The sequence below is a fragment of the Aethalodelphis obliquidens genome, unplaced genomic scaffold (assembly GCF_003676395.1).
Source record: "Aethalodelphis obliquidens isolate GAN/ISIS:26980383/991018 unplaced genomic scaffold, ASM367639v1 scaffold19, whole genome shotgun sequence".
Classification (NCBI taxonomy): Eukaryota; Metazoa; Chordata; class Mammalia; order Artiodactyla; family Delphinidae; genus Aethalodelphis; species Aethalodelphis obliquidens.
Window position 1 is genome coordinate 4392198 of NW_020837963.1, and position 18055 is coordinate 4410252.

At 37.2% G+C, this 18055-nt stretch overlaps 1 protein-coding gene across 5 annotated transcripts in view; it reads right to left on the reverse strand.

Annotated features, from left to right (window-relative positions):
- Window positions 1-18055, reverse strand: part of SMAD2 (SMAD family member 2) — a 100254-nt gene that overhangs the window by 42070 nt on the left and 40129 nt on the right. The gene's annotated exons all lie outside the window — the stretch shown is intronic.

Sequence of the window (18055 nt, forward strand, 5' to 3'; positions counted from 1 at the left end):
CTAGCTTAATGAAATCAATACCTATGCCTTTTCCAATTTCTTCTACTCACAACAAAGGATCCTATGCCATTAGCCTTACTAACAGTGCTTCATTTTATAACCCAGTTTTTAAAAAAAGCTTATCTAAAAATGGATGTCAACTAGTATTTTTAATATAGGTAAAATTCCAATTGAAATAGACATATACCCACAGTTAAGATTTCCAGGTTATTTGTTTGAGATACATATATATTCAGTTTTACTGAAAATTATTATTGCTCTCTTATTACTGTAAAGGACACGGAAATGGATTTTGAAGTCATTCTAGTGCAGCATACTACCTTAAAAGTTTTAAGAAATTGCTATGAGGACTAAAGATACGTGAAAGGACAAAATTCATAAAAGATAGTATGAATATGACAAAGTTGCTCTATCTAGTTTTTCTCATTAATACACCTGAAAGGCATACACCAGAAAGATCTCAAAATTTTTCTTCCACATTTCTTTCCAGAACAAGGGCAGCCCAGAGATAAGTCTGCCTATTTTCCCTGCTACCACTTCATCTGTGGGAGAAGAGAAGAAAAGGAGAAAAGAACAGGTGCTTAAAAACAGTCTGGAATGGAACTAATGACAGCCAAAGGGGTCTCAGTTATAACTAAGTCATACTTTTAAAATTAGAGTCAAAAGATAATTTCTGAAACTCTATTCCATTTCTTACATATTACAAAATCATCAAAATTTAAAGGAAGAGAAAGAAATATTTCAAAACAACTTTTGAAAATCAAATTAAACAACTGGTTAAATTCCAGATGTATACTTTGCTAATGAGCTAACTCAATCAGCATTTCAAAGGGCACTGGTGAAAAGTGCTGTCTTCCTGTGGCTGGACAACACATCAAGTGGGCTGCAGGGTTTCAGGGCTTCAGGGCTTCAGGGCTACAGGGCCTTCTGCACAGTCACTGGGCTGCAGAAACATTTCACGCCGTGCTTTGGAGGCTACAGTAAGTATAATACTGGGTGGTTTTTAAAAATACATTTTCAGACACTTTCCAGCAGCTTTCTGAGACATTTTACAGATTCTCTTGGTTTTTAGGCTTCTAACTTCCACTTCTCAGACGACAAAAATCAGAAAAAACGAAACTGGAGGATAATTCAGACCTTTCCTTTTTTCCCAAAGGTGTACTGACTAAACAACCATCACATAAATGGTCCTTTAATTCGGATATTTATCAAATATCTACTGGAAACATACAGCACCATGTAGTTTAAAACAATAAAATCAACTAAATTCTAGAGTCTCATGAATCCAAATTTAAACCTCAGAAGGAACAGTATGCATCTTACTCTTCTCTCTTTGAAAATAATTTGAGGAAAATGATTGATAAAAGAGTAGATAATGAGGCTATTCTGCTCTTATGAGACTAAAATGAACATTTCACTCAAGTTAACTCTGGAACTGACATGAGAACCAAAATGTAATAGGTCATGAAGAGCTTAAGTTGTGCTTTATTCAAGCCTTGAAATGTATCAGAGAACAATAAGCAGTAGTTGTTAAAAACAGGCAATCGATTTAGAGGCAGAAAGACCTAAATCCCAACTCTAACTCGGCCACTTTCCCACTGCCATCACAAGGTATATTTAAGCCTCAGTTCTACTGATCATTATAATCTCTCTCACACAAATTGGAAAGTTTATTTAAAAATAATAAATTTGCTTCTATCAAGTAAAATATTTCCTTGTTTATATATGAAAATTTTTCAAAGAATCAATTTATAACAAAATATACAAAGCACCTAGAATAAATGTAATTATAAATGTGTCAAAACTACACCAAGAAATATTTTAATTATTACTAAAGAACACAAAAATCAACTGAGCAAAGAGAAAAATATACATCTTCCTAGACAGGAAGATAACATCATAGCGATATCAGTTCTGTCAAATTTATATATCTGATGCACTCAATAAAAATTTTAAAAAATTGTTTAAGACCCTGATAAAATTACCTGAGATATAATGTATCAAAATAAACAAGAATGACCAGGAAAACTCTGACAAAGAAGAAACTGGCCATTACCAGATCCTGAAACACATTATAAATCCTCAGTAATGGAAATAGTATGCAATTAACAAAAGAATACACAAACAAAACAGAACAGAGATTCTGCCAGTAGAGTAGCCTCAATCAGGGAAATCTTCCTTTGGATAAAAATGAGAGCCTCTGAACAAAATATAATAAAATTAACTATTTGAAAATATAATAAAATCAACTATTTGATAACAGTGGAGAGAGACCAAAAACAGATACAAATTGAAGGGAAGTCGGCCTTTGTAAGGGGGGAACTGCACTGGATGCGAGCTGCATTTGTGTGGCTCTATATCCAAAGGCACCCCACAGTGTAAGCGATCCAGGACAACTAGACCTTAAGCAGAAAACAGCAGTTTTAAGGACCTGCAGAATCAGAGGGTGGATTTGGGGCTGCTGGAAAGGCTGGAAAGAGAAGAGGGAAATCCCATAATGACGGAAGCCACGAAGGGAAAAAAAAATCTGAATAGGGGTATGAACTCTGCCCAGACCCTTAAACTATGCATGTGGGAGAGACTGCAGAGGCCTGCTGAAAACCAGTGCTTAAAAGTCTGAAAGAACTAAGCTGAGATTTCAGCTGTTTCTTTTCTCAGAGGCAGTTTGGACTCTGAGGTCACCCAAAACTATCTGTTAGAACAAAAATCAACATTCTTCAGAGAAAGATAAGAGAATTTAGTTTCTAAAATATTTTGTCCCAAATATCCAGTATAAAAATCACAAAATACTAAACATGAGAAGAAATAAGAAAATGTTACCCCCAGTAAAAACAGACCCCCAAGATGAATTAACAGACAAGAATTTTAAAGTAACTATTATGAATATGTTCGTGGACTTAATGAACAGATGGGAATCTCAGCTGAATAATGGAAAATATAGAAACTAATTAAATGAAAACTCTAGAACTGAAAATTACAAAATCAGAAATTAAAAATTAACCTGATGGTTGGAGAAGACAGAAGAGTTGGTGAATTTGAAGATGGATCAATAGAAGTTATCTAATCAGAACTGAAATAAAAGACTGAATAACAAAATAAACAGTCTCAGTAACATGTGCAGTCCCAGAAAGAGGGGAAGCAAGAACAAGAAAAAAATTTTTAATTAATAATGGCTGAAAAATCTTCAACTTCAGTGAAAAACTAAACTTAAACTTCCAAGAAACTCAGTGAATACCAAGCAGTTTAAATACAAAACAAACAACCAAAAACATATTGGGAATATCACTGTCAAACTCCTAAAAACAAAAGATGAAAAGAAAATCTTTAAGCTGGTGAGAAGCATAAAAACTTGGCACAAAGGACTCCATCCAAACCCCTGCAGTTAGAGACTTGACCAAACTCTAACATGGCTTCTAGCAACCTAAGGCCTCGTCCCTGGTGTGACCCAGACCCTACTGAGCTCCTGCCTGGAAAAGCTCAAGGCTGCCAAAAGAATTAACCATTTGTTCCAGCCAATACTGGTCCATAGGCCCCTGACCTCCTTTTCCCAGTGCATCTATTTAAAAAGCTTACAACTGTAAATCCTTCCTGTCTCTTTGAAATGTACACATGACTCCTACAACTCAGAAGTGGAGGACCTGAAAACCATTCCTTTGAAATGTAACCAATCACCAGGAAAAATGGGGTCTCCATCTTCCAGTCTGCCCTCTGAGGGAAGGCAGAAGTCTAACTTCCGATAAATGCCATTTAGCAGACACAGATGGCCTAAATCACATGGACACTGACCAAACCTCGTACCCACTTTTTGGGTAATTTTTCACTTCCCTGACTCTGTTCCAGACCCCACTCATTAACCCCTTGCTACTCCCTCATTCTCCCAGTCACCTCTGTGCAAATCGGAAATTGGGCTCAGATCTTACCCCTGCTGGAATGGTTACTGAATAAAATCTGTTTTTACCACTTTTAACCAACAACGTGCAGTTTTGTTTAATTTTGACAGCAGCCAAACCAGAGCAATCTATACATGTAAAGGCATAAAGACGTGAATAGCAATTTCTCATCAGAAACAGTGGAAGCCAGGAGATAATGGAACAGCAGCTTTAAAGAGCTGCAAGGAAAAAACAAAACCCTCAACCTAAAATCTATAATCAACAAAAGTATCCTTCATAAAAGAAGTCAAAACAAAAATGTGTTCAGATAAACAAAAACTGAGAGACTTCTAGCGGACTCTGCACAAAGAAACGCCTAAAGGAAAATTCTTCAGGATAAAGAGAAATGACAACAGATGGAAACTAAATCAGGGGGAAATTTTTTAAAAAACTAGCAAGTATAGGTATGTAAGTAAATATGAAAGACAATATTCTGTTCGACTCTTAATTTCTACAAAAAGGATATGACCAACTACAGAAAAAAACTGTAACTCTAAAAGCATGTAGTGTAATTTATGACAATGGCAGCAGAAGCAACAGGAGGTGTTTAAAAACCACTACATTATTGCAAAGCTAAAGATGCATATTGTCGCTGTGAAAGCAACCCCCCCTCACACACACAAAGGGCAAAAGAGAGTAACTAAAGAGCATATAGCAAACTAAAATGAAATACTAAAAAATAAGCCCAAAGGAAAGAAAGGAGAAAAGAACAAAAAACAGATAACCGAAAACAGAGTAAAGAGTAAAACAAAGAGTAAGTCCAACCCATCAACGATAATGTTATACATAAATACACCACATACTCCAATAAGCCGGAGACTTGTCAGAATGAATACAGGATGCAAAATGTCTACAAAAAAAGATGTACTTTAAACATAATATATGGATGGGCTGAAAATACAAAAGTGGAAATACAAAGTTCATACAAGCAATAAGTTTAATAAAGCATAGTACCAGAAATAAGACTTCAAGTCTAAGAATATTACCGAAGTAAAAAGAGACATTAAGAGGGACAATTCATCAGAAGACATTAACAATCCTGTAAGCATTTAAAAATACAGTTTCAAAATACATGAAGCAAAAACCGACAGATCTAAAGGAAGAAATGAACAAATCAGCCATCAGAGTAATCTCAGTAACTCTTTGGACAGTCACACTACAAAGAAAAAAAAATCTATGTATCATAGAAGAGCTGCACAATACTATCAACCACCTTCTAACTGACATTTATAGAATCCTCTTCAAGTGCACATGGAATATTTAAAAGAGAGCAAAACAGTGCCTGACAATCAGCTGGTGGGTGGGTGGGTGGGTGCCTGGTTCTTTAGAAGAGGCTAGAAAACTGCCTAAATTTTTCTAGAAATGCTAATTTCTTCCCAGAAATGGCTTTCAAATTACATCACTCAAAAAACCAGACCAAACTTAGGACAATTTTCTCTTCCCTTCTACTCTTTGTGTATGGGGACATGTAGTTCAAGACCTCCCAAGGGAACTCTATCAGTTTTCATCATTATGTATTTAAAAAAGAATGGCATGTAATGAGAAGTCATCCATGGATCCTATGGTATAGTCAGTGTTTTTTGAACAAAGTCAAAGGACAAGATAGGATCTAGCACAATAACAGTGACTCAAAAAATACTTGATAAATGAGTGAACTTTATGGGGAATTCCTTTATATAAAACAGATAAAAGTAGAAAGGCTCCATGCTTACTGTAGGCATTAAACAGAAGCACAGAATAAGAGTGAGACAAGAGTACTACTACCTCTGCCTTCCCTTTAGGCCTGAGGCACCTCTATTTAACACCGGGATCCAAGAGAAACTGATCAATAATTATCTGGAGTCAACGGGCAATGACCTAAGATCAATGAACTATTTCAGACAAATGGTTTGCATTATTAGGTATCAACTGAACGTTAATGAATGAATAATCTACAGAGGTCTAAACTGAGTTTACTTCTGAGTTACATATTGTGACGTTCTTGGTTAAAAAAAATACGAGAGACCACATGCTGAGGACAGTTAATTTTAAAACTCTGAAATCCTATAGATTATGTTCTTTGGCCATAAGTGAATTAAATTAAAAATCAATGATTGAAAGATATTTAGAAAAGTCCCAAATATTTGGAAATTAACAACATACATCTAAGTAACCCATGGGTTAAAGAAGAAATGACAAAATAAAGTAGAAAATACTTTATATGATAAGGACTCCACAATATAAAAAATTGGGGAAAGGGGGGCTAAAGGCTATTGCTTAAATGTTTATATGTTTATATTAGAAAGCAGAAATATTTTAAATTAATGACTTAATTTTAGTCAACAATGATATAGTTCTAATTAACACTGTACTGGAGGTCGTAGCCAATGGCGAGAAAAAGAAAGAATATTAGAAAGAGAAGAAATAAAACTGCTTTTTTACAGCCAAACTCAAAGAAATATAAAGTAGAATGGTGGTTGTCAGGGGTATGGGGGAAATGGGGAGATGTAGGTCAAAAGATGAACTAAAAGTTCTGGGGATCTAACGTACAACATGGTGACTATAATTAACAATACAGGTATACCTCATTTTATTGTGCTTCACAGATATTGTGTATTTGGGTTTGTTTGTTTGTTTTTACAAATTGAAGATTTGCCCTGAGTCAAGCAAAATCTCCTGGTGCCATTTTTCCAACAGAATTTGCTCACTCCATGCCTCTATGTCACATTTTGGTAATTCTCACAATATTTCAAACTTTTTCATTATTATCATATTTTTTATAGTGATCTGTGATCTTTGATGTTACTATTGCAATTGTTTGGGAGAACCATGAATCACACCCATCTAAGATGCTGTATGTGTTCTGACTGCTCCACCTACCAGCCATCTCTGCCCCCACCACCTCCCCATCCCGAGACAAAACAATATTGAAATTAGGCTAATTAATAACCCAATAATGGCCTCTATGTGTTCTAGTGAAAGGAAGATTCGCACATTTCTCACTTTAAATCAAAAGTTAGAAATGATGAAGCATAACGAAGAATGTTATGTTGAAATCCCAGACAGGCCAAAACCTAAGCCACTTGCACCAAACAGTAAGCCAAATTGTGGATGCAAAAGAAAAGTTCTTGAAGGAAACTAAAAGTGCTACTCCTGTGAACACAAAAACGATTAAAAAAAAAAAGGCAAAAACGGCCTTACTGCTGATACGAATCACCAGCCCCAACACTCCCTTAAGCCAAAGCCTAATCCAAAACAAGGCCCTTTCTTCAACTCTGTGAAGGCTAAAGGAGGTGAGAAAATAGCACAAGAAAAGTTTGAAGCTAGCAGAGGTTCGTTCATGAGGTTTAAGGAAAGAGATGAGTCATCTCTGTAACATCAACGTGCAAGGTGAAGGTGCTGCTGTAAAAGTGACACCAAGGTATCTAGAAGATCTAGCTAAGGTAACTAATGAATGTGGCTACACTAACCAACAGACTTTCAATGTAGACAAAACAGCCTTATATGGGAAAAAGATGCCATCTAGGACTTCATAGCTAGAGAGAAGTCAATGCCTAGCTCCAAAGCTTTAAAGGATAGGCTGACTCTCCTAATGACTCTCTCATTAGGGACTAATGCAGTTGGTGACTTTAAAGCCAATGCTCATTTACCATTCTAGGGTCCTAGGGTCCTTAAGAATTATGCTAAATCAACTCTGCCCATGATCTATAAATGGAACAACAAAGCCTGGATGACAAAGCCTGCATTACAACATAGTTTACTGAATAACTTAAGCCCACTGTTGAGACTTACTGCTCAGAAAAAAGATTCCTTTCAAATTTTTACTGCTCACTGACAAGGCACCTGGTCACCCAAGAGCAATGATGGAGAGGTACAACAATATTAATGTTGTTATCATGGCTGCTAACACAACATCCATTCTGCAGCCCATGGATCAAGGGGTAATTTTGACTTTCAAGTCTCATCATTTGCGAAATACATTTCGTAAGGCTGTAGCTGCCATAGATAGTGATTCCTCTGATGATCTGGGCAAAGTCCACTGAAAACCTTCTGGAAAGAATTCACCATTCTAGCTGCCATTAAGAACATTCACAGGAGTTTGGAAGAATTTGATTCCAACCCTCGTGGATGACTTTGAGGGTTCAAGACTCCAGTGGAGGAAGTAACTGCAGATGTGGTGGAAACAGCCAGAATTGAAGCCTGAAGACGGGACTAAATTGTTGCCATCTCATAAGACTTTCACGGATAAGGATTTGCTTCTGATGGATGAGCAGAAAAAGTGGTTTCCTGAGATGGAATCTACTCCTGGTGAAGATATGGTGAAGGTTGTTGAAATGACAACAAAGGATTTAGAATATGACATAAACTTAGTTGATAAAGCAGCAGCAGGGTTTGAGAGGACTGACTCCAATTTTGAAAGAAGTTCTACTGTGGGTAAAATGCTATTAAATAGCGTTGCATGCTACAGAGAAATTGTTCATGAAAAGAAGAGTCAATCGATGTGGCAAACTGCAGTGCTGTCCTATTTTAAGAAATTGCCACAGCTGCTCCAAGCTTCAGGACCACCACTCCGATCAGTCAGAAGCCAGAAACATCGAGGCAAGACTCTCCGTCAGCAAAAAGACTACTATTCAGTAAAAGCTAAGATGATGGCTAGCATTCTTTTTTTTTAGCAATATTTTTAAATTAAGGTATGTACACTGTTTTTATTTTTTAAGATATAATGCTATTGCACACTTAACAGACTACAGCATAGCATAAACGTAACTTTTTGTATAGACGGGAAAGCTAAAAATTCCTAGTGATTCACTTTATTGAGATATTTGTCCTATTGTGAGGTCTGGAACAAGCCCACAATATCTCCAAGGTATGGCTGTACTGTATCATATACATGAAAGTTAAGAAAGTAGATCTTAAAAGTTACCACCACACACATACGAAAAGGTAATTATGTGAGGGGATGGACGTGTTAACTAACTTAATTGTGGTAATCATTCTGTAATATATATGTGTATCAAATCATCACACTGTATACCTTAAACTTATATTTTTCATATGTCAATAATCAATAAAGCAGGAATAAAAACACTTTTTCTGAACAATGACATAATTGTTTACACAGAAAGTCTGTGAAGCAACTTCTAGAACTAATTAGTGAATTTAGCAATGTTGTAGGATTTAATGGCAACTTATAAAAATCCATTATATTTCTATTACAGCAATAAACTATTTGAAAATTAAAAATTTAAATTCCATTTACAATGGTGTCAAAAACATAAAATACTTAGACAAAAGGTTTAATTAATGCAAGATGTGTAAGACCTGTTTACTAACAACTAAAAATCTTGCTGAAAGATATTAAATAAGCCTAAGTATATAAAGGAATACAATATATTAGATTAAATGACTCAAGATGTCCATTTTCCCTAATTCCCTAATAATATTTGCTCTATTTTTTCAAATCCATTACAATCATGATTTCAGCAAGGTATTTTTATAGCAACTGACAAGCTGATCTAATACATATATGGAAATGCAAAAGATCTTGAAAAGCAAAACATCTGGAAAAAGAAGAACACACAACATGGACGAATCTCATAAATATTTAGTTGACCAAGAGAAGCTGAACATGAAAGACTAGATACTGAATGATTCCATTTACATAAAGTTCTAGAAGGGGCAAAACAAACTGGAAGTGAAAAAAATTTCAACAGTGGTTGCCTCTTGGGGGAAAGAGGATGAAAGAACTTTCTGGGTGATTGAAATGTTCTGTATCTTGATACACTGTATATGCATTTGTCAGATCTAATCCTACTAAGCATTATGATTTGTGTACTTTACCATTTGAAAATTTTACCTAAAAATACAAACAAGGAAAAAGAAGAACTTCAGACAATGAAATAATAATCAAAATGGAAAGTAGCAACAAAAAAAATTCGTATGTTTATTTAGTATACGATAAAGTTCCCTAAGAACTGATAAGGAAAGATCTCTAAAATATAAATTAAGTGAAAAAAAAATGTACAATATTTTAGTAAGCTACTCTCTGTGTAAAAAAGGACAATTAAAACTTTAAGTATTTGCACATGCATATGGGGACGGACACACACACACACACACACACCATGAACAGGAGTTACTTGAGGTGGAGAGAGGGAGGGAAGGGTAAATTTTTTGATGTTTGTTTGTTGTTTTTATGTATGCATGTACACATAAAACATATACAGATTTTTAAACCATGTGAATGTATTGCCTTTTATCAAATTAAACAAATCAAACAAAATAATACTGCCACAGAATAAAATGTAAGTCAAGTTGTCTTGACATTTCTATTAAAAGATATGCTTCTAACCTTAGATAACTAAGAAGTACAGATTGTTATTTCCTATTCTGCGTCATTTCAGCTCACTCTGGGCATCAACTAAAGGAGGTAATAAAATGCCAGCCTGAGCCCTGTTTATTCTCTTCTAGCAAAATGTCCTCTCTATATAACATGGGCCTTTGGTACCCATTTTCTTGCACATGTATTTATGTCAACAGCCCCTTCCTAGCCACCTTTTGACTTAATTACTAATTTTTTTAGGTATACCTAGCAAATCAGGTCAATTTTTAAGACCTAGTAGTCTAAGGGATTTTTTTTTTTTTTTTTTTTGCGGCACGCAGCCCTCTCACTGTTGTGGCCTCTCCCGTTGCGGAGCACAGGCTACGGACGCGCAGGCTCAGCGGCCTTGGCTCATGGGCCCAGCCGCTCCAAGGCATGTGGGATCTTCCCGGCCCGGGGCACGAACCCGTGTCCCCTGCATCGGCAGGCAGACTCTCAACCACTGTGCCACCAGCGAAGCCCAGTCTAGGGGATTTAAATCAGGTGGTTTTAATCATTCCCTCTTCCTTAAAGATTCTTACTAACCAAAGTTTTTATTTATGGGGAAAATAATCCCCATAAGACCTTGAGCTCCCAAAGGTCTTTGTATACCTACCACCTAGCAAGCAAGGTATCTGGTGACTAAATTAATATTTTTATAGCATAAAAACTGGACCACAACGTTCCTAGGCACACTAAATCATAATACATTAAACAACAGTGGGGAAAATGGATCTCTCAGGTTTTCAGTTTGTTCACAAGGAGTGGCAAGTTACAACTGCAAGTATGTACAGTTCCTAAAAGATATTAAAAGAAACAAACCCAGGAAAAATGTTAGAGAAATAGCACTGATTGTAACAACTATTTTATAAAAGTCTTTTGCACATTCCTTATTTCAATAAATCTAAAATGCAACATTATCTTGTGTTAAACTTAAAAGGAAAAACTTCAAAATTTATTTATATGATGCACCCCAAAGTGAAAAAATGTGCACCTTAAAACCAATGAAATATGTAATAGCAATTACCTTCATAAATTAGCTGCTACATGTCAGGTACTATGTAAGACTTTAAATATATTATGGACCTTATAATCACCTGCAAGCTGTGCATTATTATCTCACTTTCAATCTGAGGAAACCGAGCCTCAGAGGGATAGTAAAACAATCTCACCAAGGTCAGATTCCTAACAAGTGGCAGGGCCAGGATTCCAGCCCACTCTTGTCCAACAATGCTCTCCACTCCACCAAGAGCTTTCTGAGCTTTTACTTTCTCACCACCTACATCAGCATTTCTGTGAATAAAACCTGGGGATCCCTGGGCACCTCAAATATAGTACTCTCAAGGGTCTGTTTGGTTCCTACAATAATTTTTTAAGTTACATTTTTATTCTGAGTAAATAGTAACTTTACATAAATCTTCTAAACACATATTCTGGATAACCTGGTAAGCACTAGTCTTGTTCGCCTGCATCATCTCGGTGTCTGGGTCTGGATCTGGGTTTGACAATCACCTCAGCACCAAAGGTAAGTAGAGAGATTGACTTAACATGTAAATGATGAGATCACCCCAAAAAGGCCAAATGATATCAGGATGTGCTAAATAAATTATGTTTCATAGTAGGCTTAGAGAAAAGAGGTAGAGAATTTAGCAACACAGGGCACATGGTAGTATGCTGGCCTCAAAAGATCCTTAGTCATTCAGCAGCACAATCACAATGGAAACAGAAAATCAAAATTAACAAATCATTAACTTGATGTTAGAATTTTCTTGGTTATAGAACTCAGTATGAATCAACCTTTTGATAAGCATAAGTTTACACTAAATTATGTTTCTAAACATTTAAACAGGGCTTCCCTGGTGGCACAGTGGTTAAGAATCCGCCTGTAAACGCAGGGGATATGGGTTCAAGCCCTGGTCCAGGAAGATCCCACGTGCTGTGGAGCAACTAAGCCCGTGAGCCACAACTAATGAGCCTGCGCTTTAGAGCCCACGAGCCACAACTACTGAGCCCACGTGCCACAACTACTGAAGCCCGTGCGCCTACCGCAACAAGAGAAGCCACCGCAAGGAGAAGCCCGCGCAACGCAACTAAGAGTAGCCCCCGCTCGCCACAACTAGAGAAAGCCCGTGAGCAGCAATGAAGACCCAACGCAACCAAACATAAATAAATAAATGTATAAGCATTTAAACAACATTAAGAGAAGTCCACAAGAAATGTCTATACGTTACTTGAACGTGAAACGTATCAACCTGCACAACACCAAGCTGTTGACAAGTAGTAAGGAAGAGAAGGATGGGTCTGAAAACATTAAACTCATAAAAATACCTGCTAGGTGAAATCCACATATCCTAAAGAAAGTATTAGACTTTATTAATTACAAAATTAACTACAGTGATAGCACTATCCCATACACATTAGCTCAACATCTCCTAAATTTGACTATCTGACTTTAGGACAGTCTAAAAACTCTTTAGTTTTAAAAAATACCATGCTAATTGGTTAAAAACAAAATTGGTCTCAGATAAATTCTACCTGCCTGATAAAAATTTGATATTGTTCATCAATGCAATTAACATAGATTATAAATTTATGTTGAAATAAGATGTAATAGACCATAAGTCATCTACGATGCTGTCCCTGCATCAATTCACAGACAGATGAGCAAGCATGTCCATGTTAGAATACCATGCAAAGTCCAATCCTTTGCATGAAACACAATTTCGTAAAGGCAGATTATCAACTGTGAAACTTTCTTGCTTACATAGACTGAATTTTAAAAATCTGGGAAAAAGAGGCTGGAACAGCTATTAAAATCATCAGGACACTAAACTGCCAAAAAAACAAAAATGGCATATAGTATATTAGTTGACCACTGGACTAACCAGATGACTTTGTAGTAAACCTGGAAGAAATCCTTATAGAATTGCCCTGTAATCACTTTTACAATAATTATCAGCAAAACCATTAAAGCTTTTTTTCATCTAAGAATAAACCTTTGAAAATTGAAGTTAAAATTTAAAATCTAGTGTACAATTTACCAACCATATATATGTATAGGTATTTTATACACACATCTACATTAACATTTTGAACTTTGGTTCAAACAGACATTGTTTGTTAATTAATATACTTTTTGAATTAAGGACGTATATTTATTTGTATACTTGTTATCAGGAGATAGAAGAGAAGTAATGTGAACTAAGCTCAAGAAAATAACACTGACTTTGAAGGCTCATACCACAGAAGCATATAAACCATTAAACAAGCTGTACTGTCCCTACAGTATTTGCACAATTTACTGCAGCAGTTAAACCACCAGTGTCAAAAGTAATAAGCCTCATTGTGTTTTACTAATTCATTATTTTTCACGAACTTCTTGTCTAAAGAGTATATTTCTTCTACAAATCAAAAGGAGTAGGATCTAGACTGTTACTGGGGAAACCCATATAAGCAATGCTGAACACTGAGTAAAATGAAAGGGTTCAACAAAAGAAACTTCACTTGAGGCTCCAGCTCGATTACTGATGTACTCATGAAACACGGACTGCTACAGAATAATCTGCAACCACCCATTCAAAATATTTTTTTCCTAAAGCATTCCTGTTTTTATTTATTTTTTTAAAATGTATTTATTTATTTATTTTTGGCTGCTTTGGGTCTTCGTTGCTGCGTGCGGGCTTCCTCTAGTTGCGGCGAGCGGGGGCTACTCTTCGTTGCGGTGCGCGGGCTTCTCACTGCGGTGGCTTCTCGTGTTGCCGAGCACGGGCTCCAGGCGTGTGGGCCTCAGCAGTTGTGGCACACGGGCTCAGTAGTTGTGGCCCACGGGCCCAGCTGCTCCGTGGCATGTGGGATCCTCCCGGGCCAGGGATCGAACCCATATCCCCTGCATTGGCAGGCGGATTCTTAACCACTGCGCCACCAGGAAAGCCCCACCCATTCAACATTATTTCTACTTATAACAGATCAGTCCTTCCATTTTGTATATGACTAGTAAGACTAAAAGTTTATATCACCACAGGAATCAAGAGCTGATAGCTGTAATAAAAAAATAAAGTCTCTGTAAGTATATGTACTACGTGTGTCTGTATACTTCACTTCACACCATTATACAGCTGAGGGATGGGCAATGGAAAAAAAGAAAATGCCTACCTCCAGATAGTTCTTTTTTTTTTTTTGGTGGTACGCGGGCCTCTCACTGTTGTGGCCTCTCCCGTTGCGGAGCACAGGCTCCGGACGCACAGGCTCAGCGGCCATGGCTCACGGGCCTAGCCTCTCCGCAGCATGTGGGATCTTCCCGGACCGGGGCACGAACCCGTGTCCCCTGCATCGGCAGGTGGACTCTGAACCACTGCGCCACCAGGGAAGCCCCCTCCAGATAGTTTTTAACCTTCACTCCATCACCAAGAAAGGAGCTTTAGGTACAACCTTGTTCTTAACGAATTAGCAAAGGATACAAGTGAACAATTAAGAAATTTTCATTGGCTACAGAAAACTTAAGCAAATTGCCAACATTTAATTTAAGCATCTGCTACGTACCTGGCACTGTTCAAAGTGCTTCATATGTATTATCTAATTTATACTCATATCAACCCTATAAAGTGAATTAACATGACCATTATTTTCATATAAAGAAATAAACGTGAGCAGTTAAATAACTCAAAAAGTGGGCTTCCCTGGGGGCGCAGTGGCTGAGAGTCCGCCTGCCGATGCAGGGGACACGGGTTCGTGCCCCGGTCTGGGAAGATCCCACATGCCGCGGAGCGGCTGGGCCCGTGAGCCATGGCCGCTGAGCCTGCGCGTCCGGAGCCTGTGCTCCGCAAAAAAAAAAAAAATAACTCAAAAAGTCACAAAGCTATTGAGGTAACAGCCAGGATTTACATCCACTTCTGGCTGGCTTAAAAGCCTAAATTTTTAAAGGTATACTTCTGCAGAATGATAGTTTAAAATCTGTAGTTTCAAACTTTTATAGGAACATGTATTAACTATGTTTTCTTACTTTCTGTATCCTTGATACTCTGGCATTTGAAGCCTTGATCCTGGAGAGACTACCCCTCCCAGGTCTAGAGGTGGCAAGAGACTCCCTTGAGAGCTCACCTTTGAAACACAAACCAACCGATCCAGAGCTCACACCCCTAACTGTTTAATCAAACTCTGACACACACCAAGCCAATATTCTTCCTGCCCTAAATCACCCTAGGGCTAGGTACTGGACAACTAGGAACCAGCCCTACAGTCCAGAGACTGGCCAAAATTACTAAAAGTATCTAATCCTAAACTTAACTCAGCATATCTACCCAGCACTATCATTCCTTCCCTGGAAAACTCCAATAAAGGCTCTGAGCCATGCTGTCCTTGCCCCAATATCTATTTATCAATCCATCTTATTTTTTGATGCGTTCAAAACTGTCGTAGATACTTCAAATCTAGACCTTAAAGAATGTGTATATTGTTAGCTAGAGCTCACGGATCACTCTTTTTTTGAGGTAATATTTACAGTGTCAAACAAATCTTAATGGTACCATTTTGTTAGTTTTATCAAATACATAAATTGGGTAACCCTCTGTCCTGCCAAGAATTCCCTCCTACCCCTTTCTCAGTTAATCCCTGTAATCCCCTCCCCCACCCCCAAAGGCAATCACTGATGTGTTGTTTTTTTTCCCACGATAGGCCATTCTGGTGGTTGTGCAGTGTATTTCACTGTTTCACAATCTGCGTTTTCCTGATGACTAACAATACTGCACACTTTCCATTTGCTCAGTGGCCCTTTCTATATCTTCTTTTGTGATGGAAATGAGCAATCTTTTGCCCATTTTTAAAATCAGGATATTCCTCTTCTCACTACTGAGTTACAGAAATTCTTTATAAAGTGTGGATACAATCCCCTTCTCAGAAATATATTTTGCAAATATTTTCTTCCACTCCATGACTTGTTTATTCATTTCTTAATGTTTTTTGATGAAATACTTTTTTAATATTGATGAAGTCTATCTTAACAACTTCCTCTTATTGCTTTCCATATCCTTTAAAGAAAAAAACCCTTTGCCTACCTCCGTCACAAACGTCTTCTCCTATACAAGCTTGATAGTCTTAACTTTTAGATGAGAACTATGATCCATTTGGAATTAATTTTTTTGAATGGTTTAAGGTGGGGCCAAGGTTCATTCTTCCAGATGGAGAATCCAGTTCTCCCAGTATTATTTATTGAAGACTTTCCTGTCCCTACTGGATTGCTTTGGCAAATCTGTCAAAAATCAAACAACCACATAAGTATCTATTTTAAGGTTCTCTATTTTATCCCATTTATCTACCTGTTTGTTTTTATGCCAGAAACACAATATATGATTACTGTGGCTTCACAGAAAGTCTTGAAGTCAGATAATTTAAGTCTTCTAACTTTGCTGATCTTTTTCAAGATTGCTTTGGACATGCTAGGTCCTAAATTTTAGGATAAGTTTGTACATTCTATGAAAACCATATATATTTTTAGGGTTTGATGGAGATTGATTTGATTCAGATTAAACTGGGAGAGAACTAACTTAATACTACTGAGTGCTCCAATTCACAAACATGGTATGTCTGTCAATTTATTGTATGGTAGTTCCAACATGAAGGTTGTCTCAGGGTTGGTTTCCATTGGTCTCCTCCTGAGAAAGGGTCACATTTTCTTTGCTCTTCATGCGTTGAGTAACTTAAAGTCTGTATGCTGGACACTGTGAACGTTACATGATGGAGATGCTAGATTCTGTTATATTCCTCTAAGTGTTAACTGTTCTTGTTTTGGCAGGCAATTAACTTGTTCACACTCAAACTCTGTCTTTGAACAATTCCAATTAATTTTTCACCAGCCTAGTGATTTCAGCAAAGTTTTTAAGGAAAATGTGGGGCTCCCCTTCTGTGGCTCTCTCCATGCCAGAATTCTCCTCTCACTCTTCAGCAACTGTGGTTGTCCTAAACTCTGATCTCTGGTTCTTCAGGACAGAAAAGGCAGGTTTCATATTGAAATTGTAGCTACCCTGCACATTCTGCATGGATAAAAGCTATAAGAACAGAAAATTCACCTCATGTCACTTGCTTCTTCCAAGGGTCAAATCTCCTTCAAAATGTTTATTTTGTTTGTTCATTCTCTAGTGCCTTATTTTTTTTCTTTTTATTTTGTGCAGAGTTTATAATTGTTATCTAGGGAGTCTAAGTCTGATAAAAGCGTATCTGGCTATATGAGAAGAATTCTCTCCCCATTTGTTTAGTCTTCTTTAATTTTTCTCATTAAGGTTTTGAAATTTCAGTGTACAGATCTTATGTCTTTAAAAAAATGTATTCCTGGGGCTTCCCTGGTGGCACAGTGGTTGAGAGTCCGCCTGCCCATGCAGGGGACACGGGTTCGTGCCCCGGTCCGGGAAGATACCACATGCTGTGGAGCGGCTAGGCCCGTGAGCCATGGCCGCTGTCCGGAGCCTGTGCTCCACAACAGGAGAGGCCACAACAGTGAGAGGCCCGCGTACCACAAAAAAAAAAAAAAAAAAAAATGTATTCCTAGGTATTTTATTGGTGCTACTATTCATAGAATTGTTTTCTTAATATTACTTCCATTTGTCTGCTGTTAATATTTATGAAAATACAACTGATATTGTAAGATGAAGCCTTGCTAAATTTACTTGTTTGCTTTAGTGACTGTTTTTGTAGATTCCTTAAGGTTTCTTACATAATCATATCATCTACAAAAAGCAAGAGTTTTGACCCATTCTTTCAGATCTTTATGCCTCTTATATTTCATTTTCCTGCCTCA